The following is a 24,925-nucleotide window of genomic DNA, read 5'->3' as shown; positions in this document are numbered from 1 at the left end:
TATTTCCATGAGGGAGGAATGTTTGTTGTAGTTTTAACTTCTTGGAATGCACTGAGTAAGATTTTTAAGATGTTATCAGGTAAAAGTTTGTAAAATTCCAGAATTAGACCAGCAAGCCCTGGTGCCTTTTTTGCCTTAAGATTTTTTTTATTTGTTCCTTTAATTTTTTAAAGGAAAAGTGTTTATGTATGTTATTAATATTGTGTTTGGATAGTTTCTTTTGAATATTATTAGCAATAAAGTTGCCTATACTTTTGTTATCACTTGTAGATGAGTTATTATTAATATTCTTGTAATGGTTTTTAAAACATAATAAGATAATTTTTAGATCTGCAACTTTGATTGCCTGATTATTTCTAGTGTATATTATTTCTTTTATATGATTTTTTTTCATTTACATGTTTATATCTAATCGGAATCCTGTGCATATTCTTGAGATTAATTGACTAGGATTGTAATCTGATTTTTCCAGATTTCTTGATATTTTATAATGCATAATATCCTGATATTCCTTGTTCAGTTTACATGTCAGCTAATGCAGATTTGTCATTTGCTGTAAGTTTTAGTTTTAGTTCAACAATTTCTTTTTGTATGCCTACCAGTTTTTTTATCATACTCTTTCCTTTTATTTATATACCAACTTTTGACTTTACCATGTATAACTACCTTTAAAGTGTCCCATATGATAATATTTGAAACCTCTGCATTATTACTGACATCTAGGTAAAATTTTATTTCATCTAGAAACCATTCTTTAAATCCTTGTACTGTTACTAGATAAGCAGGTAGTCTTTGGCAGAAGTTTAAGGGGTCAGTATTAAGTGTTACATTGAAGGTGATATGGTCAGACATAGGGCATGATGTCAGAACTACATTATCAATGTTGGCCAGTAAAGAACTGGTTACAAAGAGTTTGTCTATGTTGGTCTGCATGACAAATCTCCAAAAGTAGTGAGGATATTTCAGGGAGGATAATATTTTTATACCATCGATGTCAATTAGGTTTCTGTCTTTTATATAGTTGTTCAAGTGCTTGGTAACAGGGGATATCTTGAAGGGCTTAGAGCTTATAGTATCAGTGGAGGACAAGATACAATTAAAATCACCTGCTAATAGTTCATAGGTTCATAGGCTCATAGGTAGATACTAGGCTATTGGCCCTGGGGCCTACATAAACCTAGCCAAAAAGGTACCCTGGCTTTCGCCACCCAAGAAAATTATTTTCCTATGTCCCCGTCAAGCAGTGCCACAGAAGTGATTCCCAGGGTAAATTTTCTATTTCCCATCCAGCCGTCAAGATTTTTCTTAAAGAAGGCCAATGGGGAGCTTTGCTTCATATGAATGGGTAGTTTGTTCCAGAGTGTGGGAAGTCTCTGGGACAGATATCTATCCCTCCAGCATGTTCTGTTTATTGTGGTAACAAGGTTTAGGTCCCTGGAGCATGTGGTTCAGAGAGATTGGGATTTATTTAAGTGTAGCATGTCCAACAGCCCTGGGTTCGACATAGCTTTGTATGTTAGGCAGAGATCATCTCTGAGTAGGTGATATGTGATGGAGTAGAGCTGGAGTTTTTTGAGACGGTCTGCATATGACATCTGTTTGAGGCTGGTAATCCTTTTAGTGAAGTATTTCTGTGGCCTTTCCAATTGTTGTAGGTGTCTTGTGAGATACATGCCAAATGGGGCATTGTACTCTATAATGGGTCTGATGAGGGATGAGTAGAGAGAAACAATGACCTCCTTTTCTCTTGAGGAGAACCCTTTTGTGATGAGGTGTGCCACATAGAAGGATTTCCTGACTACTGTGGCAATGTGGTTATCAAAGGAGAGACTAGTGTCCACCTGTGTCCCGAGGTCTCTTATCACATCTTCAGTGTTTAGTGAGCTACTGCCTATGTGGTAGTTCATGGTTACTGAGATTTTCCCAAAGGGGATGACAATGCACTTCTTGGCATTGAGCTTGAGGCCATGACTTTAACACCAAGCATCTGTCTCTGTGAGGCCCCTTTGTAGAATGTCTACATCATTAGGTGATTCTATTATGGCTCCCAGTTTGCAGTCATCTGTGAACTTTGTTACGCAAAGACCTTCTGTGTTGGCCTGCACTTCAGTGAAGTAGATGGCAAACAGGAGAGGACACAGGACCAAACCCCGTGGTACTCCACTCATCACTGGTCTGAAGCCGGACTTGGAGTCAGTTATTTTTACTGTGTGGGTTCTGTCAGTGAGCCAGTTGGCCATCCATCTTGTGACATTGGGATTTATGCCCAGTTTAGTGAGTTTATCTATAATTCCAGAGTGGTACTGAAAGCCTTGACAAGGTCAAGATAGGCTGTATGCACTACCTTGCCCTCATCTATGGCTCTAGTGACTGCTTCAAAAAAGTCAGTTAGGTTTAGTAGACATGATCAACCTTTTACAAACCAAAACTGAGTGGGGTCCAGGGTTTGGAGGTTACCTATGTCTTTGTTTATAAGCTCCAAGATGATACATGGCCTTGCAGACCAGGCTCATCAGGCTAATGGGGCTGTAGTTTCCAGGGTCAGTGGTGGCACCCCCTTTGTGGAGTGGGATAACTGTTGGTGTGCACCATTCAGTAGGCACATAGCCTGAGGTGAGGCTATGATTGAACATGGTACTTAGGTGGGGTGGCAGTTTGTTCTGTAGTTCATGCAGTACGCAGCCTGGGATGTTGTCTGGTCCCAAGGATGCTGTGTTCTTGGCTTTGGAGAGTGCGGTCTTTACTTGTTTATCCATGATTACAGGGGCTTTGCATTCTTCCAGTATTAAGATGGGCCCTTTGGAGGGTAAGAGGGGGTAAAGTTAACAATGAACCTATCTGCCAGAATGTTGGCAATATCAGTTCTGCATATTTAGTGCCATTGTGCTGTAGCTCAGAGCAGATCTGAGTGTTGCCATTGAGATTCTTGTCATAGCTATAGAATGCTTTGTGGTTGTCTTTGGAATCAGTGGTGATTTTATTTTCATAACTGGCCTTGAAGGATTTTATGAGGGATCACAGCTTCTTGCTGAGGCTGACCAGGGAGTTCCTCCAATCTTGGGATTTTACTCTTTTTTTGCAACAGTTTCTTCCTTCTGTTGTAGAGTTTGTTTATGGCAGGGGACCACCAGATTGGCTTCCTTTTTTTGGAGGATAGCATCTTGGTTCTGTTGGGGATGGCACAATTCATGCATGAGTGGATGTGCTCATACAGTGCATTTCTGTAAGATTCAGCAGTCTTACCTCTATTTTCCATCTGCAAGGATGTTGTGAAGTTTGCCACTTCTGTCTTAAGAAACATGAAGTTGGCTTTGGAGTAGTTTTTGACAGTGGTTTCCTTAATGGGGGTTGGGGTGGGATATGGATGTCTAGGGTGATTAGCTTGTGGTCAGATCTGACGAGCGAGGAGTTGACCTCTGGCGTGGAACACCGGTTACTCATATTGGTAATGGCCAGGTCCAGGATACCTGGTGGGGGTGTGGACAAGCTGATCCAAGGCATTGGAATTTATGAATTCCAGAAAATGTTGAGCGAATGAGTTGGCACAGTAGTTAGGGATTGTACATGAGTAGTTTTCCCAGTTGATGGTGGGGTAGTTGAAATCGCCCATAATTAAGGTTGGGGTGTACCTTAATATTTTCCAGTATCTTAAGAAATGAAGAGTGAGAATCCTGGGGCATGGTGGGGAATCTGTAACAAGCTACAACCTGGATTGCAGTCTTGCCCAGTGTTAGTTGCACTTGGATAATTTCAGATGCATTATGTTGAGCAACTAGCCTGGAGGGGTGGATATCCTTAATGAATATGGACACACTTCCACCTTTAGTGTTTCGGTTCAGGTTAGGTGACCAAATGGTGTGGTATGAATTTTAGCCTGGTAATGCAGGGGTGCTCTCTGGAGCCTTGAGATCTCTGCCATTGCAGAGATGTCGATGTTCTCCATTTTAAGGAGTGCCTCGAGTGAGTGCATTTTGAGGTTTAGACTTCTAGCATTGAGTAGCATTACTTTCAGAGTTTGCTTGCTTGTACCTGTTATGGTAGTGAATTTAGCATTTGCACCTTGCCTAAAAAAGGCACTATAGGGCTGGCAAGAGCCTTAGCCAGTATCTGGAATCCCAGGGGCAACAGATGCAGGCCATCTCTGGCAAAGCATCATGGTCTGTTGACCATGTCGAGCCAGGCAGACAAATACTGGATCCCCTTAGAATGACACCAGAAGCTTAGCCAATCGTTGAAGTCAATCATTTTGTCCTTGTACTGTGGTATAATTCTGGGTGATGGCAGGATGCTACTCAGGGCTAGAGTCATACCTGCCTGGGCTACAAGATCCAAGAGCTCCTCCATGTCTCTTTTCATGTAGTTCAGGGGGGTACGTCTCAGGTCATTCACACCAACATGGACAATGACAAAGTTGTATTTGTGCTTGTTGTGGGGTGACTTGAGTGAGTGCATTATGTGGTGGATCCTGGCACCTGACAGGCAGCTGACAGTAGCTTTCTCTTGTTTAGCCTGGTGAGTGGGACATCAGTGTGCCTGACTATAGAGTCACCTATGACTAGTGTGCTGAATATGTTGTTCTGCCTTATGGGCTGAGGTTGAGTGACACACTGATTTTTGTGGGCTATGTGTTATTTGGGTAGTGTTGGGGGGTGGTTATCTGAGTTTCAGCTTGGGAGGTCTCTGTTGCTTGGGCAGATTTTTATTGAGAGCCTCCATGAATGTGGGTGCGTGCTTTATGTTTCTATGTGTGAGTTTTGGTAGTGTGGGTTTTGAAGGACTATGTGTTGAGTGTGGTGTGGTGCAAGTGTTAACCTTCACTTCTTGACTGTCTAGTTCAGTCTTGGCTGGAGAGAGCTTGGCTTCCAGTTTGGCTATATAAGTGCATCTCTCACAGGTTGTAGTGTTGGGTGGTAGGGGGAGAGGGTTGTCAGTGTACATGAGGCAATTTCTACATTGCCCCAAGATGTCCAGATTCATCAGGTGGACAGGAGAAAACAGCAGGAGCTGACCCATGGACATACCTGGATATGTGCTTATTAATTTAAGTACTGAGAACTGTTTTCCTCTTGACAAGTGAGGAAAGTCGAGTGCTGTAGTACTTTGTAGGTTATTTAGTGCTTACAATGAGTTCTGAGCAAGTGCTGAGCACAAGGAAACAGTTTTGAGTGCCAAAACTAAAGAACTGGCTAGTTCTAGCTAAAACTAGCTAGTAACTCACCTTTAGATTTTAGTGTTATGGTGTCTAAATTTGTTTTGCAGTTTTAGTCCAAATGCCCAGTATCCAGTAGGTGTTTGCAAAATTCTACATATTTTTATCTAGTTTTAGAATGGCTAAACCAAGCATACCATCATTACTTGAGTATGAGTCAACTATTTCTGGAATTCTCATTGATTTTCTGTGTAAAATTAGGACATCTCTTCTCTTGTGGTTTGAACTTATCAACATCTTATAATCCTTAGAGGTTAATTTGTTTAGATCTTCTGTTACTAAGTGAGATTTCTGAATGAATGCATAATCCACTTTATGTAGCATTCAATTTTTGTTGACACTACTCCTTTTCATGGAGTTGTTCAACCCTTTGACATTAATAGATATAATAGGCACAAGACAAGACGAGCGTACACTGCAAAGTCCAACAAGGTTTAATAGCTGAGTAAAACAAGCTTACAGCAATCAATAGTCTGGAACTGCCAAGCAATAAAAAGTTAAAAATGATCTGGCTGCACAGAATCCAAGTCACAAAGTGTAAAACGCTTTTCGCTAGGAAACACTTCTCCTAACTTCTTCAGACAATAGTGCTCAGAAAGAAAAAACAAGTTTAAGTCCTTAATAGAAGCAACAAACTAACTCTCTCATAACATCTAGTGGGCATTCCTAGCTACTGCAGGTTAATAGCAAGCAGAAGGGAAAATGCACATACATTAAAAACATACAAAAGGAAAAATCGATTTAATAAACTATGTATGCATGAACTAAGAACATGAAGCTGTATACAGCTTCTTAATTTTTTATCTAAACAGACTAATTAAGATAAATTGATTAATCCTAATAATTATTTGTTACTTTGAGTAAATACAGGACTATAATGTCATTAAAGCAGACAAGGAAAAAAAGATGCATTTAAAACTGTCACTGTCAGAAACATACTTGTAATTCTTATTTAAATATAAATGTAATTCAGATTAAATAAATCACTATTTACAGTAAAACATATGCTTGTAAGACCTTTTAGATAAAAAATAATTGCTAAATGAATGAAAATACAGTTCAAATGATCATTATTGAATCTGACTGCCTGTTAAGAGTTCAATGAAGAGAAACAGGTTCAAAGTTTACAGCTACTTCCTGAAAGACATCACAGATATTTTCTCATGAGTCTGGGAGCTAACTGAAGCTTTTAGAAGCTCAAGCTTGTCACAAAAGTTGTCAAAATTCCATCAAAAAAGTAAGTAGGTGGGAATTTTCTAGTGAAGTGAAGCTTTTAAGCATAACTTGTAAGATGATGAATATTTAAAATACGGGCTCCAAATTACCAACCATACACAGCTATAATATATATTAGCTAAATGGAGCACATTGCAGAAGTTCAGTTAAGTAGTAAATGTATATATAATAATAAAATGTCACCACTTTCTTTTAAGCATCTCTCTCTCTCTCCTGCAATGATTAAATAATATGACATTAGGACCAAAAGAAAAAGGGAAGGCACATACATGAGGAAATAAGTATAGGATATAAAAGAAATGTATTAAAATATATGAAATGAGCGAGTGATTTTATACCATTTCACTAGTGATATGCCATGTACGTAAAGAGATAAATGTATAAAATAGTAGTTTGCATTTGGATAAAATTTTGATCTACTTGGATTTTGAGTACTATATATTATTTATGAAGTTAGCATTGTTGTGGAAAAGATAATAGGAGACAAAAAAGTTACATTTCCTTCTATGTATGATTCCACATTACATAGAAGGGAGAAAACAAAAACTTGCACGAAATGTGAAGTTATGTATAATCATTTGTCTCAGGTTTCTTTTTTTTTTCTTTAATAGTCCACTCATTTTTGAAGCTTGTCTTTTTAAGTTAATTGAAGAAACCATGGGTTCAGGTTGACTTAAAAGGTTCTTTTTTTTTTTGGACAAATGTGGATGCTTCTTTGAGAGAGCCAAAAGTTTTCTTTCCCTTCTGGCAAGGATAATCTTATTCTTGCTGGGAATAGGAGTTGTGCTGTGATTCCTTCTTTTATTAGAGGGACACATGCTCTTCTTTTGGACATTACAAAGGGTGAAAAGTCATCATCAAACCTAATAGTTTGGTCAACAGTTTTTAATGGAGCAAGGAACCAGGCAGTTCTTAACACAAGGTCCTTGTCTTGAGTAGAGATAAATTGTAAATAATATATCTTGGACAGCTGTTTTTACTGAATACAGACGTTGTAGTTAAAGACCTGTGTGCCCTTTCTATCCCAAAAGATGGAGCTTCAGGTAGGTTTAGGATTTTAGGAATCCAAGAAGTCAGAAAATTAATCATATTGTCCCTCTCCATCTGCTCTGGGATGCCATATATTCTTATATTATTTCTGCTGGTTCTACTCTCAGTGTTGTTTATCTTTTCAATGAGTCTGGTGTTTTCCTGAAGAATAAAGTTTATCCCCGGGATTGATGAAGCTCGGCGCAAGGCCAGCGTAAGGCTTGTGCCGGCCGTGCGGCGTATATATGGAGTAGTCATGCCATATGCATATTAATGAAGGTGTGCAGATGCCACAGCCACGTGCATAGGAAACATGCGCGTGTGCATGGGGCATAACGAAGTTGCGCATGGAGGCGTGTCAATGTTGGCTGTTGATGAGCAACCTAAACTGCTGAATATTATATTCCGCCTGCAATAGTAATTGCACCTATCAGTGTCCGTGGATACTGAAACGTATGGAAAGCATGCAAGATAGTCCCTGCGAACAGAAAATGAAGAAGCAAACACAAATGCACGGTAGGGAATAACGGGTCCCTACCCTTGAACAAATGACATGAAAACCGTGTGCCCGTAGTCCAACATAGTTTTGATAGCTATACCATGTGGAAGTGAAACGTATCATATGTTAGCGCGCCGCCAGTAGGTACGTCCAGCCCAATGGAGAGGGTCACCAGCTGACCCATAATGTGAGGGAGGGAACATAGCTGTGCAGATGTGTCCATAACAAAATACACAAGGAGAAATGTAGATATATGTAGTGACCGTATGTCCGAATCTTATCCCACAAGGCATGTAATAGTCACATACAAAAGGTATGTCCGAATTTCACATACCAAATGTGATAGGAAATAGCATACGCATGTAAACGAAACAGAAGGAGCATATAAACAGCTATAACAATAAGGACACATGTAGGCCGAAAGGAACAGTATGATCCGTACCGTCGACTAAGATTACCACCTGTCCCACTTTGCGAGCGACACTCCCTCTGTGGGCAGATGTGTCCTGACACAAACTTGTAAAAATGGCAAATGTCCAGAGAATATAGGACATAATTATTCCATAGATGTCATGTAATAGTTGCATTAAACATTTTTCACTGAACGTATAATACATAAATGTCATAAGAAACAGAATAAGACACCGAAATGCTGCAAGAGTAAGCTTAGATATAGGCAAGAATTGTAAGTTCTATCTGCCGAACTGACCGTGGGTATGTGTCGGCCTGTAAAATATGCTGTGTTCACTGCAAATGTCACACTGTGGCCAATTGAAAAGGTGGAAGCACAACCGTCGACTGTGGGGAGGCATTGTCCACAACAGTCGGACATGTATAAGGAATAGCTTGGACATAGGAAAAGGTGCCATCCTACCAATGAGTACAACAGGCTGGCAAAATCCGGAAGTCAGCGGTATAATCCGACTGTGTATGTGACACAGTCGAATGGGTAGTACCCGGATATACCAACCAAGTAATGAAAATGAAGTATGGGCGTGTACCTATGTGCATGAGGTATAGCATGTGGAAAGCAAACATGGCAGGGTAGTCCACACAACCATAAAGGTACCCGACACATGTAGGGTAGTCAATGTGTTACTCTGGCCGTGTCATGGGCCAACAACCAAAGTAGTGCTCTATGGGGTGTGATGAATTTGCGTGTGAGGAGTGGGTGGTTAATGGTAAAATCCTCAAAGGCGATACTGTGTCGTATGCAGCAAAGGTGAACCGGAGGTGTACGAGGGGGCAGTGGGTGAAGTGGAAAGAAACACAACCACATGTAGAAACAGCTGCAAGGCAAGCAGACAGGCCATAGTGTAGAACACAATCCCACAAACATTGAATATGGAAATGTGCGAGACAAATGTATAGATATGTCACCATCACAAACCTACAGACGGGTCCTGATGGAACTGGCCATAACAAACGCAACACACCGGGATGCATAATGGCCTACCCAGCATACCCTCCACACCCCACAACCTGCCTCCATACCAGAACGTCCACCAAATCCAGCCGTACTTGGTCCACTGGTTTGTTGCAGACACAGCTACACACAGTGACCCCTACGCATATGTAGTAGGTATTGTCACCCTAGGCAGTGTCAGGATTGCAAACCATGTATCCCCTGCATGTAAAACCCCCTGCACATTTTTGTAAAGCCACAAATATCTTCGGTATCTGACTTGTTTTGGTCTTGTCCAATGTTTGGGATATCCCTCATGGGATAACCAGCCTGTGTAAATAATAGAATGGGTATGACGACATGATGTCCAATCCTGTAGATATCTGGACACAAGTCAGAATGTGCAGTGGAGGTCCATGACACTGTCCAGCCCTAAGTGGGCATGCATAACCTACTACCCAGGATAAAACACCTTCCCATGACGCACATGTCCCGACACAAATAGGAGGGAGAATATAATGCACACATTTGCATAGTGGCAAATGGCATGAGGGTGAGGAAGACACTGACATAAACAGGTCAACCCTGATCAAGTGTGAGGGACAATGACTGTGTGCAGGCGTGACCGACCATACCTGTCAACCTGTGTGAGCAAGATATATGGACAGAGCCATATATACAAGTGAGACAAAGGTCCAAAAACAGGGACAGTTTGTAAAGATAGCTCTTAGAAACATAGAAATATGATAGAATAACAGTTTGCACATTAGCAGTAATGTCCGGAATATGAAGTCTGAAACCCAACTGTCTGTCAGCACATTCCGACTGCAGTGTTTAATGCTGAGCTACTGCTGTGCCAGAACACAACAGCGTATTACAGAGGTCCATACCATACCACTCAACTGTCTAGATATTTGCAGAATGACTACAGTTATCACCTGTCACACTTTGCGAGTAACAGTCCCTCTTTAGGCAGTTGTGTCCTGTGAAAAAAATCAAGACATAGCAAATGTCCTGAGATTTTAGGACAAAATTATTTCCTAAGTTTGTTTAATAGTTGCATAAAACAGTTATTTTATATATGAAACTTCTATATGTTATGTGAAGTAGCATAAGCAATTCAAATGTTACTAGAATAAGCTTTTATTTGTGCAAAAAAGGTAAAGTTCTGTACTATGCACAGCTGTAGGTATGTTTTGTCCTGGAAAATCTGACATTTCTACAGAACATGTCCCACTTTGGGCATTTGAAAAGGTGGCAACCCTAAGAATGACCAGAGGTTTGCCTCATATTGTTGTTGTGTGCATCCGACAATTTGCACCAGTCTGGTAAATAGCTGAGGATTAACGTCACTAAATAATGAGAAATATCTTGAGTATAAGACTCCACATCCTTCAGAAAAGTCATGCTAATGCAAAACCTAGTATTCTATCAACGTTCTAAGCTTGTAAGAGCAATCGTTAAAATGTGTCCCTATTTGTCCCCCCATCGTGTAGGTTTTGCGCAGATTTGGTGCTCTAAGAGGTTGAGAGGTATGGTCGATACATAGCTAAGTACTATGGGTATGCATATCAATGAGGGAGAACACCAATAGAATAGTGGTTCCGGCATTCGGCCAACGTGAATGCAGTCCTGGTTGACCTACGACCACTGCACATATAACTTTAAAGTGTAATGAATGCGTTCGTGCTGTACACACATTTAAATATGTAAAGGTGAACGTGTGTTTCGCAGCAGTTCGTAAACCGGAATACAGATATGTAACTGTTACGGTCAGAATTATGACAGTCCACGTAAGCACAAATATCTATGAAACATATGTAACCCACAATAAGGATATGCAAGTGCGCCTGCGCGTGTGTAATCCGCTCACAGCATAGCAAATGAATGCTGTTTTCTCCACGTTCTATGTACATGGCTCATACCTGTTAACCCCGTAAAGTACGAAACCGGACAAAGCCATGAAAACAACTGGTACAAATAGGGACAATCCCCAGATATTGCCCTAACAAACATAGAAAGTGGATAGAATAACAGGTGTGTCACTAGCATGGATTCTCTGAAGGGTATGAAGTCGTAACCTGAAATGTTTGTCATTATTTACCAATGTCAGTCTTTAATGATATGCCACTAAATTGCCAGATAGACACAAGGTTATGAAAAACAGACCAAAGATAAGAGGCAAACAGCTGTACATGCAGCAAAAATCTGTACAGTTGAAAGGTATGATATGGATATATATATATATCTATATATATATATCTATATATCTATATATATATATATATATATATATATATATATATATATATATATATGTATACACATATATACACATATATCCACAGACTTAAACCAAAGCAAATTATGAAATGAGGAATGTACAGACATATGTATATATGTACATAGATATATCTATACACACACGATACATGAATAGATATAATACACAACAAACATATGTCCCTGTACATATAACACATGTACATAAATAGGTCATGGTATAGCTATTATGGATAGACAGACAGACATGCATGAAAGATGAATACACTGCTGCTTTCCAAACCATTGCCCGGAAAGTACCAGTGTGACAGGGCCTGCAAGTCCTACACGTTAAACATGAATATAATAATTTGCAGGACCCCAAAAATTTATTCCGTACGAAGTGCGAACCATCATTGATGCAAAAGACATCACAGCTGCAACTATGATATAGCTGTACATGCAACAGTAGTAGGTGCAAGGGTAATAACACATGGGTCGATAGAATGCATGACGTACGACCTGATATCCAGAGAGAGGGGAGTGCTCAGAAGTGTCTTCACACTTTATTATCACTCACATTAAACATGTCTAATGGGTACTGTGGAGGGGTGTCAGGTATGGGAATCATGGGTATGCAGAAATGGGCCTAGGTGTTGGTTGGCACAGATCTATTAGGTACGCCCCATGGGAGTGATCAATATACCTATGTGGGTATAGCACACGCCTATATTCTCCAAAAAGGTGCAACCCATCTACTGGATATTGTGTAAACCATTGGGGGAAGACGTAGGGACCTATATCAGTGTCATGTAGGAGATTATCATGGATGGACATGCATACGACCAAGATGGTAACCATACCTGCCAAACTTTCAGAATAAGACAGCTGGACTAAGGCATAGTACATGAAATACAAATAGGGACTATATTAAATATACCCCAGACAAAGTCAGAACATTGATAGAATAATGGCATAGTCAGGAATATGAATGTTATGAGAGTTAGTAATCATGAAATAGAAATGTCAGTCATTATTACCTAACCGCACAGTCCGTCATGCCTTGCCAGCAATCTACCAGAAAAGCACATTATTAAGACACATGTAACAAAATCATAGGTCAAACCTCAGGGCATTTACCCATAATGTATACAGGTGAGAGGTATGAAGGTAACCTGTCCTAAATAAATGTACAGAACTAGTGATACTAGGTGGACAGGTGTGAAGAAAGACATCAGGACAAATGACAAAACATGTACAAGTCAAAAGCATGTATTCCGACAAATGTGAATGACAACGTATGTCCTGTGAAAGTCAATGTGGAAGGTTAATAGACTCAAAAGACGTATCCCTCAGGGTGTCATGCAGTCTCACCGATACAGTGTCCAGTCCCCCATACTCGTACGTGAGCTCTGCCACTGATGGAAAGCGCAAATACCGGTGTACACATAAGGTACATGATAGAATAATTAGAGTGGATAAGCACCTGTTGGCCTGTGTGAGGAATACAACCCTCTGGGTGGGTGTGTCCTGCAATAGGAATGTAATGGCATCTGGCCTGTGATGGCGCCATATATTGTGTGTATTGGTGTAAGAAAATTGATATCCTGTATCAGAAACATACCTTGCAACAGTACAGAGTCTCGCAGAATGTGCAGATGTTTGCCTCATATGTTTGGTGTGTTCCTCTTACAATCTGTACCTGTCTGGCAAATACCTGAGAACTGAAGTCATGAAATAATGACAAACATTTGAGTTTAAGACCCCAAATCCTTCAGAAAAGTCATACTAATGCAAAACCTATTATACTGTCAGCTATCTACGTTTGTAAGAGCAATATTTAAAATCTGCCCCTATTTGTCCCCCCATCATGTTAGGCTTTGTACAGATGTTTTGCTCTAGGAGGTTGAGAGGTATGATCAGAAACAGATACATGTCTGAGGAAACAGCATTATCGACTGCAAGATAACTCAGAAGGTATGAAAAGCACTGCAGTAGGAAGTTCAGTATTGGCCGCAGGTATGTGCTGACATGTCAAATGACACAACGGTCTACATGAAGTACCTATAGGGCTGTCACCTTTACCAATGATGACAGTGGGACATACCCACAGCCATGCATACACCACAAATAGACATAGCACACAGCAAAGCCTAGGCCATGATACACGAAGCCTCCAGCGTGTATGAGTTGAGTGAGAGTACAGCTAGGAAAGATGCCAGGCTATTCAGCAAACACCCGTAGGGGCATGCAAGACCACCCGTAACATGAACATTGCATGGACAATGTTGGGATTTGCAACATACCCCATTTGTATGTGAAAGCTATGCAAATGATGTAAATACACGATATATTAAACAGTAAGCTGTCCGTGCAAGAGCAGATTTATGTGCAGAAATGTACCCGAATGTTAGGCGACTAACGTTCTGCACGTTGCTAAATGGAGCAATGACAGCTGCAAATACAGTATGAATACAGTCGAAGAAGCATGCCAATGTCCAAGTCCAAGGCCAGTGGCAGCTTTGTCCATTGGATATCAATAAAACAGTAGTTGTCCTCCCCCGATCTCTGGTGTGGAAGCATAGCGCAGCGCCACGAGAATGTGCTGTGCTTCAAAACAAGTCAAATATGTATAATATACATACAAAATGTAGGTTTAGTTAGATGTTAGTACGCCATGCAGATGAATGGCAAGCTGGAGACAACATGGCTACTGCGTATTGGTTGTTATGTGTGGAAGCGCTCTGTCAGAGATGTAACGAAGCATTTGTAGGCAATCTGATGCAAGTGAGGCTGAGGATAGTGAATCACAACATGTCATGCCATATGGGCCAAGCCTCTACAGTGTAGTGTAGGATAAGGGGACTATTAGAGTAGAAGATAGGTGACAACATGAGTGTGTATGAATAAAACACTGTAATCTCACCGGAGCAGTGTCACATGTTTGCTGTCAGTACTCAGTGGAAGAGGCATGTTATGAGCTATCCTAGGGAATGTCAGGAGACTGATGGTGTATGCCATGGATATTGCACCGATGTGACCTGCAAACCTGCCCACAGTGTGTCTGCACCCGTGCGCACCAGTAAGCCCGAGTAAGCATGTGTGCGCACGTGTTAGCCCGTGTGCGCGTGTGGAAGAACGAGTAAGCTAGTGTACGAATGGTGAAGTCTGTGTAATGTCATGTATGCCAGTGTATGCGTTTGTAAGCATGTATACATGTGTCCTACACACATCACACACATACTGCACACTCAGACACACACGCTGCCAATACTACACACATCAGTGAAATGGCACATGGATAGAGAATACATAATCAGAATTAACAGTGCTGTAAACTATGCTACATTGATGGTCATAGCTGCAATGCATCATGCCTGCTGATATACACCTGGAAGTAACACACTGTGTGTTAACAGCATGCTAACATCAATACAGTGGAATAAAGCCACCGTGTGCATCAGCACCAGGTTAGTCTGATCCTGCATCAATGTTACACATCACAGGTGGTGGCACAGGTGACATCATATGCACAGGGTGTGGTGTTACATTTCCAGAGCTGTCATTGAGCCATCCAATGTACACGTAGGTGTGTGTGTGTGAGGGACAACGGTTATTGCATGGCCCAATGGTGATGCAATGGGTTTGTGTATGTGATAGCCCTAGCTGTTTGTGGTAAGTGTGTGTGTCTGCATATACACAGGTACAGCATGTGTCAGCCATATACAGGAGGTTGTGGGACAGTCACAGACCGTACCTGCCAGGCTGTAGAGATCGCCATTACTGGCCATGGACACCCCTCCATGCATCCAACACACCCCAGTCCTTTACCTGTCAATGTATACACATACAGTCCTGGGATATGTACCACAACCTGTGGATAAACGTGAGTCTGTAATGTTAACCTGAGTTGCATAGAATTATCAGTTACTACATACGGATATGAGCCATACTCACCCTCCAATGTAATAACCACTGCTGACTGTTGCCGAGATGTGCATACGACCATTCAAAGGTGCTGTACTAACATTGTTTCCAATGCCCGTGTAATACCCAGCAACACAATAACCGGTCACTGCACAAGTATAACCCACGATCACTACAGCACACAGTATGTGCACTATCACAGAGCCATAGCAGATGTACATACATCCAAGGTGATCACGTACAGATAATGCAGCACATTCAAGAGTGATAATCCCAACATACATATCTATATACAATATATATATATATATATATATATATATATATATATATATATATATATATATATATATAGATACATACACACACACACACACACACACACACACACACACACACACACACACACACACACACACACACACACAACACACGTGGCAGGGTTGGGAGCAGAACACAAACGTAACCACTGTACCACACGACAGCATTACACAGTTACAGAATGCGCTACCGTGATTAGTAGATCACAGGATTCGCACAGGCATACGTCTAGCCTGCAGACAGCAGCATCAAAGGCAAAGACGCCACACGGATGTTATGGAGAGTGAATTCTGTAAAAGCAATGTACTGTTGTCATGCAGCTGGAAACACACACACACATGCCAGGGCTGGGAGTCGAACATACACCTAACTACCCTATCACACTACAGCATGATGCATTTACAGAACGCGCTACCGAGATTACTAAACACAGCAGTCCCAGAGGCATACATCTATGCGCGTGTCATCATCCGCAAAGGCAAAGACGTCGGTAGGAAACATCTGTGGTGTGAGGCATCTAAAAGCAAGACTGAGTCCCCAGGTGGACGGGAGCATGCGCGCAAACACACACGCGCACACACACACACACACACACACACACACACACACACACACACACTTGGCAGGGCTGGGAGTCGAACATACACCTAACTACCCTATCACACTACAGCATGACGCATTTACAGAACACGCTACCGAGATTACTAAACACAGCAGTCCCAGAGGCATACATCTAGGCGCGTGTCATCATCTGCAAAGGCAAAGACGTCGGTAGGAAATATCTGTGGTGTGAGGCGTCTAAAAGCAAGACTGAGTCCCCAGGCAGACGGGAGCATTCGTGCAAACACGCACACACACACACACACACACACACACACACACACACACACACACATAGTTGGCAGGGTTGGGAGTCGAACATACACCTAACTACCCTATCACACTACAGCATGACACATTTACAGAATGCTCTACCAAGATTACTAAACACAGCAGTCCCAGAGGCATACATCTAGGCGCATGTCATCATCCGCAAAGGCAAAGACGTTGGTAGGAAATATCTGTGGTGTGAGGCATCTAAAAGCAAGACTGAGTCCCCAGGTGGACGGGAGCATGCGTGCAAACACACACACACACACACACACACACACACACAGTTGGCAGGGCTGGGAGTCGAACATACACCTAACTACCCTATCACACTACAGTATGACGCATTTACAGAACGCGCTACCGAGATTACTAAACACAGCAGTCCCAGAAGCATACATCTAGGCACGTGTCATCATCCGCAAAGGCAAAGACGTCGGTAGGAAATATCTCTAGTGTGAGGCATTTATAAGCAAGACTGAGTCCACAGGCAGACGGGAGCATGCACGCAAACACACACACACACACACACACACACACACACACACACACACACACACACACACACACACTTGGCAGGGCTGGGAGTCGAACATACACCTAACTACCCTATCACACTACAGCATGACCCATTTACAGAACGCGCTACCAAGATTACTAAACACAGAAGTCCCAGAGGCATATTTCTAGGCATGTGTCATCATCCGCACTGACAAGGACACCGACAGGGATTGTATAGAGAGTGATCAGTCTGAAAGCATACAGACATATTACTGTCCCACAGTAGACGTAGACAAACACACGGCAGTGGTGTGATCGGGGCAACATAAGATTTACGGAGCACCACAACAACAAGACATAGACACAGGATGCGCCACAGACAGTACACCCTTCAAGATAGTCGACCAGTGTGTACTCGGTAGGCATCCATCGTGACATTGAAAATAGACATCTGTTGCCTGGATGACCACCATGGCTATACAGGATGTCAACGGCCATGCCCATGCACAGAGGGACATCACCGTCACAAGGTGTCACTGGCCATGGCCACACGCTTAGTAATACACGTCCGTTCGGACTGTACTGTGTGTCGATCTACACAACGGCGTACTGGGCATGCTCACACACTTAGCAGTTGCAAAGGGCCTTCTTGCATGCAGACGGAGTCTCAACATGCAAGGGCTCAGTTTGGACTGTCATGTCTGTCCATCTACACAACAGCGTACTGGGCATGCTCACACACTTAGCAGTTGCAAAGGGCCATCTTGCATGCAGATGGAGTCTAAACACGGAAGGGCACAGTAAGGTATAACTGTCCCCATGTACAGGGTGGGCCGTCCTGCATGCAGGTGGAGTCTAAACACGGAAGGGCACAGTAAGGTATAACTGTCCCCACGCACAGGGCAGTCACACACATGCAGTGACCAGTACACACTCAGCTGCCATCACAGCTGTCACAGGTGCAGATCACAGACGTACACACCGCAGTCTACACTGTAGCCCACGAGACATCACCATGTCATTGCTGCAGCAGCACAGAGCCATACATTACCAGAACACTGTGACACATGACCAGTGGACTGTACAGAGGTCTACAGCAACTGTGCAGAGTACACATGTACTGACAGGGTTCCAACAGGTGTTATGCATTGCAATTATACCACTATACATGACCAGGTCACCTCAAGACATACCAGGGGCCCCGGATCTTACACAGCTGTGACAGATGAGTGTTGCTGTACACCAACGAACACACATGTTTGGATATGTCAAACATGTGATTGTAGTGGATGTGTGCATGGACCACACACACAACACATATGTACATAGCTTAGCCTTTGCTGTCCCCCATGCAGAACAGTGGCCTAAGCAATCATATGCACGCAAATGGAAGGTGGGTCCATGTCTGTTGAATGCTCACAGTACAGGAGGTAGCAATGTTGACGGAGGACACATTCCCCTGTAGTAGTCGCCCATGACACTCGTGATATCATACCACAGTCCATGTGTTATGTATGGCAACACACATGTCCACCAATAGCAATGCATACAAACATGGCTACAGGAGACACATGTAAGACCAACGCACATGTACAATCTATACTGTGCATGCAGCAACCATGCATGTGCAGTGGCTGATGTCCTTAACACAGCTGTGCCTAACTACAACATGCAGTCGCAGTGCAGCCCCATCATTGACACCTGTATATGGTGACATACAGACAGTATGGTTGGTTGTACATCATGTATGGAGGGATGTGTGTACATAAAGTGGTGATCCACCTGTGTAGATGTATATGTGCCGAGGATGGCTCACAGGTGTGCCACACACCATCCTACCATGCCATGTGCAAACAGTATGCTATGTCACTGTTACTTGACGGTGATGACATAACGCATACACAGCGGTCAGGTGTTACCAACTGTATGTCACGTGACACCTGTAACACTGACATCCTCCTGTGTGCATATAGCCACACAATTGTCAGACATAGCGTTGGTACACATACTGCGGACATTACCGCTGCATGTCTATCAAACGGCTCATCATATGGCAGGTGTATCATTCCCAGCACTGCCATGTGTGTCCGCTTGTGTGACCACACATGCCACATATGGTGGGGACTACGTCCCAGTTGTAACACATCCCTGTACACTGTTGTAGAGATCTGTACATACTGCAGTGTGGAAAGCATGACATCGGCAGGTGTGGTGCATCACACACATCGGCTATCCGTACACACATATCTGGTCACCACAGTGTGTGTGTGTGTATGTATGTATGTATGGCAGTCTGGTGCTTGGTGTGAGGGTGTATGCTACCATACAGTGGAAACAGGATCACTAACCCCTCATGGTGACTAACCCCTCATGGTGATGCAGTCTACTACCCTGTTGTTGCCATCGGTCCCAGCCGTACTGGCTACTTGTGCATGTTCCTTCTCTGTGCCACATCATGTGGGTGCAAAGTACTGCGAGGGTGATGACCACATAGGCAAGGGTCCACACCTCATCACTATGGGGTGTGCGTTATAATGCTGTAGACCCCGTGAATGTGGCCATGTTCCTGTACTGTGACAGGGTATTACTGCTACACAGTGTGGTCTCATGCTATCAGGTGGCCTCTAACGTCATCATTGGCCAGACCACTGTGTACAACCCCTGCACCATGACAACATACCTGTAGTGTTTCCCGGTATGTATGTCACATCTCTGTCCGCTGTAGCCTGTTCAACTGACCACATGCTTCAGATGCAGTATATGTGCAGACATCTGTGTCATGTTCGGACATCTGTGTCATGTTCAACTTTCCAACAGTCAGGTTGAGGGTACGTTTAGCATGCTGATATTGCCATACGCGCCTGTGAGTACTCCACAGTTACACATGGGGGACTGCAAACACTGCTACATGTAGGCACATGCCAGTACACCATAGGAGGGAACCAGGGCATCATTACCAACATGCTGTTACTGTTGTAACTGAGACACATACTGTGAACATATCACAATGCATGCTGCACCTGGACTACATGGTATGACTGGTGCATGTCGACAGTACACTACTGATGTCACATACACATCTCTCAGTATTCACACATGACCAATGCAACATACACATCCCTCAATATGCATACACAAGTAATGTTAGATACACCTCTCACTATTCTGTTCACCCTGTGCATCAGACCATTTGAGCATATACCTGCACTCAGTATTCACACACAACCAATGCAACATGCACATCCCTCAATATGCATACACAAGTAATGTTAGATACACCTCTCACTATTCTGTTCACCCTGTGCATCAGACCATTTGAGCATATCCCTGCACCGATGGTGTGGATGACAGGGATGCAGCACAGGCTTCATCATATGCACAGGGTGATACTGTTTGCCATGGGCATAGGCTGCATCAATGGATGACATCATGTGTGTGGGTAAGGGTCGGTGATTTGAATGGACATGTCTGTTCCGTATGCATGTGGGTGTTGTGAAGCCCTACAGTTGGGTTTGCTGTGTGCGTGTATGTGTGCACACAGTTCTGTTTCTGTCATTTGTGAGGCCTACACAAGGGTATTATGGACAGCTCCAGATTGTACAGACCAGGTTGTACAGCTCACTGTGACTGGACACGGAAACGTGTCCTGTGCCTGCCAGGGGTTGCACGGGCACTACCAGGCAGAGGTACAGAATGGCTACTGTCCGATGACATATGGCCACTGGAACCATGTCCCCGCCGGGAACGTCCAGGGCCACGTCCACATGGCCTGCTGTGACCTGGTGTGGACAGCACAGCACCAGCTGCACTGCTACTTCTACCGGCACTATGGGAGTGGCCATGTGAGGTGGCACACTCACGTTGACCTGCACTAGGTGGTGTAGCTGGCCTACATCCATGTGGCCTACGCCTCACCCCTACCAGATGTTCCAGCACAGACAGCTCACGCTCGCGGATTGCCATGTCACGGTTGAGGATTCTGACCATGTCACCCAATCGCCTGTCCAGAACATCAGCAAGCTGCTGTTGAGCACCTGCCAATGCCTGGATGTTGTTGTTTAGGGTACTGATAGCAGCTTTCTGCAGCCTCTGCCCTTCTCTGTTCTGCCGTTCGGCACGTGCCTGTGCCGTTACAGTCTGGAACATGCATCTGGTGATCCCAGCTGCTGCGCTATGTCCTGCAGGTGCATGTCTGCCAGAGGTCCTCCTATGAGCAGCATCAGCCACATGCCTGTGTGGCACATCTGCAGTCAGTATACTGCCACCATGGTGTGGAGACACACCTTCTGTAGCCACCACATGTTCCTGTTCAGCACTAACAAATGCTGACTGTCCTTCCTCTATGGCCACTGTAAATGCGGTATGTGTTGTCAGCTGAACTGTGTGCGGGGAAGAGGGGGACATAGCTGGGATGGCAACCGTTGGCACAGATTCAGCCCCTGACATCCCTGCCTGTACCTCATGCATATGTTCATCACTGCTAGCATCTGTAGGGACACTATCAGATGGACTGCAGGAGGGTAACGCACCTACATCACCTGTAAATGCAAAGAAAGACTCTAAATTACAATAGACACACGCACACACACACACAAACACACACACACACACACACACACACACACACACACACACACACACACACACACACACACACACTCACTGAAACACACACACACAGACACACACACACACACACTGACACACACACACTGACACACACACTGACACACCATGCATGTGATATGACAGATGGCATGCAGCATGCTTGTAATACAGCTGACAGCATGCAGCTTAGACATCAATAGTGTTTGTAAGCATACCCCCTGGAATGCACACTACAGCAGGCAGGTGTCATATCATTATCCATGCAATTCACACGATCATGGTAGTATGCATGCATCCCCGTGATACACCATGTGGACCAGAACAGGATAACAGTACACATGGTTGAAGTGGCCTTGACATGTAATCTGTTGACGTGTGTATTAACATGCATGAATGCCTGACACAATGGTGTCCTGACACATGTACAGCGTCATACTGGGTATCACATTGTGGTGTTGTCCATATGCCCTACAGATAGAATGCATGTTGAGCAAATATGCATGGGCATGGTAGGGGACTGTGAGCCGTCTACATTGCTGTACAGTATGATGTACAGACAATGTGCCATTGCATGGCATCATGAGGCATCTATATTGCTAAACAGTGCATGTTATGTACGCATTGTATATCCAGAACTGCATGCATACCCATGACATACCTGTGGATTGTGACCTATGATGCTGAGGTATATACACACCAAGCCATGCTGTGTCATGTGACAGGTCACTGGAGGACATACAGATGACACCCCTGCATAATGACTACAGAGTGTTAGCTGCCTGGCAACCATGTCCACACATAGCGGACCTGTCACGTCACCATTTCTCACATGACATTGATGTACCATGCACACAAGGTGCACAGCTAACAGTGATGTCCTATGGCAGAATCTGTAAAGGTGACTACCATCATGCTATGACACAGACGTCATGTTCAACACATCTTATGAGGTACACGTCACTGACACCTCCACTAGCTGTGCACAGGCATTTAGGATGTGCTGCGTACCACATCACCTGAACAATCAGTCTAGTATGGCTGTAATTGGACCATGTGTGGACAAAGTGGGACAGGGTGTATCCACATCCCATCTTCTGTATGGCTACATGTCTCTGGCCATCCCCCATGGCCATGTGTGCACATGTGTTGGTCATGTATGTGATGGCCGTCTATCACACATGTCTGTGTTGTCCCATATGACATACACTCATAGATGTTGGATATGTCACCATCCACAGGGCTATGCAGACAACAGGTGTATGTGTGGTATGTGGGATATGGGTTATGGGAAATTGTGACAATATTGCGAAAGCCAAACACATTCTGGCTAGGCTTATAAATGCCCTAGGGCAGATAGCCTAGTATGAACCTATGAACCTATGAACCTATGAACCAAAACGCTACGTGTCTCAGACATGTCGGATGGAACATCACAATGTGTGAAACCATTGCAAGGGCATATAACACAATGGTGACACCTGTGGTCTACCCATATCACTGCTCACTGTGCGGTACTGGTTTGTGTACCACATGTTTTGTTCAACTGTATAGTACATATGCCTCCATTGTAGAACACCTCCACCATTGTATGCACAGCTGGACACACATGTAGCAATGACAAATACTGTAGTTTCATATCTGTGTGTCATTTCAGTTGTATATATTGCATATGGGTGGCCTGTGTGGATGATGGGTGATGCAACCTGTATATCCATGTATTAACTGGCCACATGGCGAATAGATCTATGCTTTGACATGCCTGATACCGATGACAGTCTCACCTGCAACGGACTCTTGTCTGTGCGGCACGCCAGAGGTACCTGTATAGGGTGACATAGCATTATGAACATTATCCATGACTATATGACAGCCACAGGGTGCACAGTGCAAGTTAACAAATTCACCTGTACAATAGCATATAGTCAGCACATGTGTGCATACCATACCTCTCAACCTCTTAGAACAATAAATGTGGACAAAGCCTACTATGATGGGGGACATATAGGGAGAACTGTGATATATTGCTCTTACTAACTTTGAAATTTGCTAGACTAATAGATTTGCATGCACATGGGTTTTACACGGAATGTGCAGTCGTAAACACAAATGTATGTCATCATTTACTGACTCCATTCCTCAGTTATTTGCCAGAAAGGGACAGATATTAAGGGGAACACACCGACAATATGAGGCAGACATCTGGACATCCTGCAAATACCTGTACAGTTCAGAGGTATGGTGCATACACAGGGTAGCATAAAGCATGTGTGTCCACATACCTTGCATATGTTGTTACATTACATGATGTACACTGACACATGCACGTACGTGGGATATACTAGCCATATGTTCAGTACTGACTTACCAGGCAACTCCAGGCTCATTGGTTGGGAGACACCCACCTCCACGATGGCAGCTAGTGTTTGTGGGGGCTGTTCCGAGGGTGTTCCCAGACTGGCCAGTATCTCCTCTGTGTGTGTGAGTGGAGGCTGGGTTGGTGGCCCCCCACCTATTCCATATTGTTCCCTGGCAATTGCAGTGGCACGCTGTTTTGCATGAAGTATCAAGTCAGTGCAGTGTCTGCGCACCTGCTGGTAGGTGCGGTGGTGGCCACCCACTTCATTGACCCTCCTGCGAAGATCCTGCCACAGGTCATCCTGCTGCTGTGCATGCTGTGGCACATGGCTAAATAACACCTCGTAGTTCTCATGGAGGTACGGGATTATGACATCATCCTCCTGTCGGCTGTATGCTGGTAGACGCAGCATTATCTGTAAGACATGATGAAGGTGACAGGTCACATTTACAGACATGTACAGTGCTACTGCTGCACATACATTTCTAGTACATCTGCACAGTTATCTTTGCAAATCAACATGACACTAGCACGACTGGCATGTATGTGTCACACACATGTAACACCCAGTATGCATTGGATATCATCCCCATATATGTGTGTCACCTCATTAGTGTTCCTACTGCATGTGACGTCTGTCTCCATGTGGGCATGTCTGTTTGCCTGCACTGGTGTTCTTACCTATCTACACATGCCTGATGT

This window comes from Protopterus annectens, chromosome 3.part0 (genome assembly GCF_019279795.1).
Source record: "Protopterus annectens isolate FY-2018-M chromosome 3.part0, PAN1.0, whole genome shotgun sequence".
Lineage (NCBI taxonomy): Eukaryota > Metazoa > Chordata > Ceratodontiformes > Protopteridae > Protopterus > Protopterus annectens.
This window is presented reverse-complemented; position numbering follows the sequence as displayed.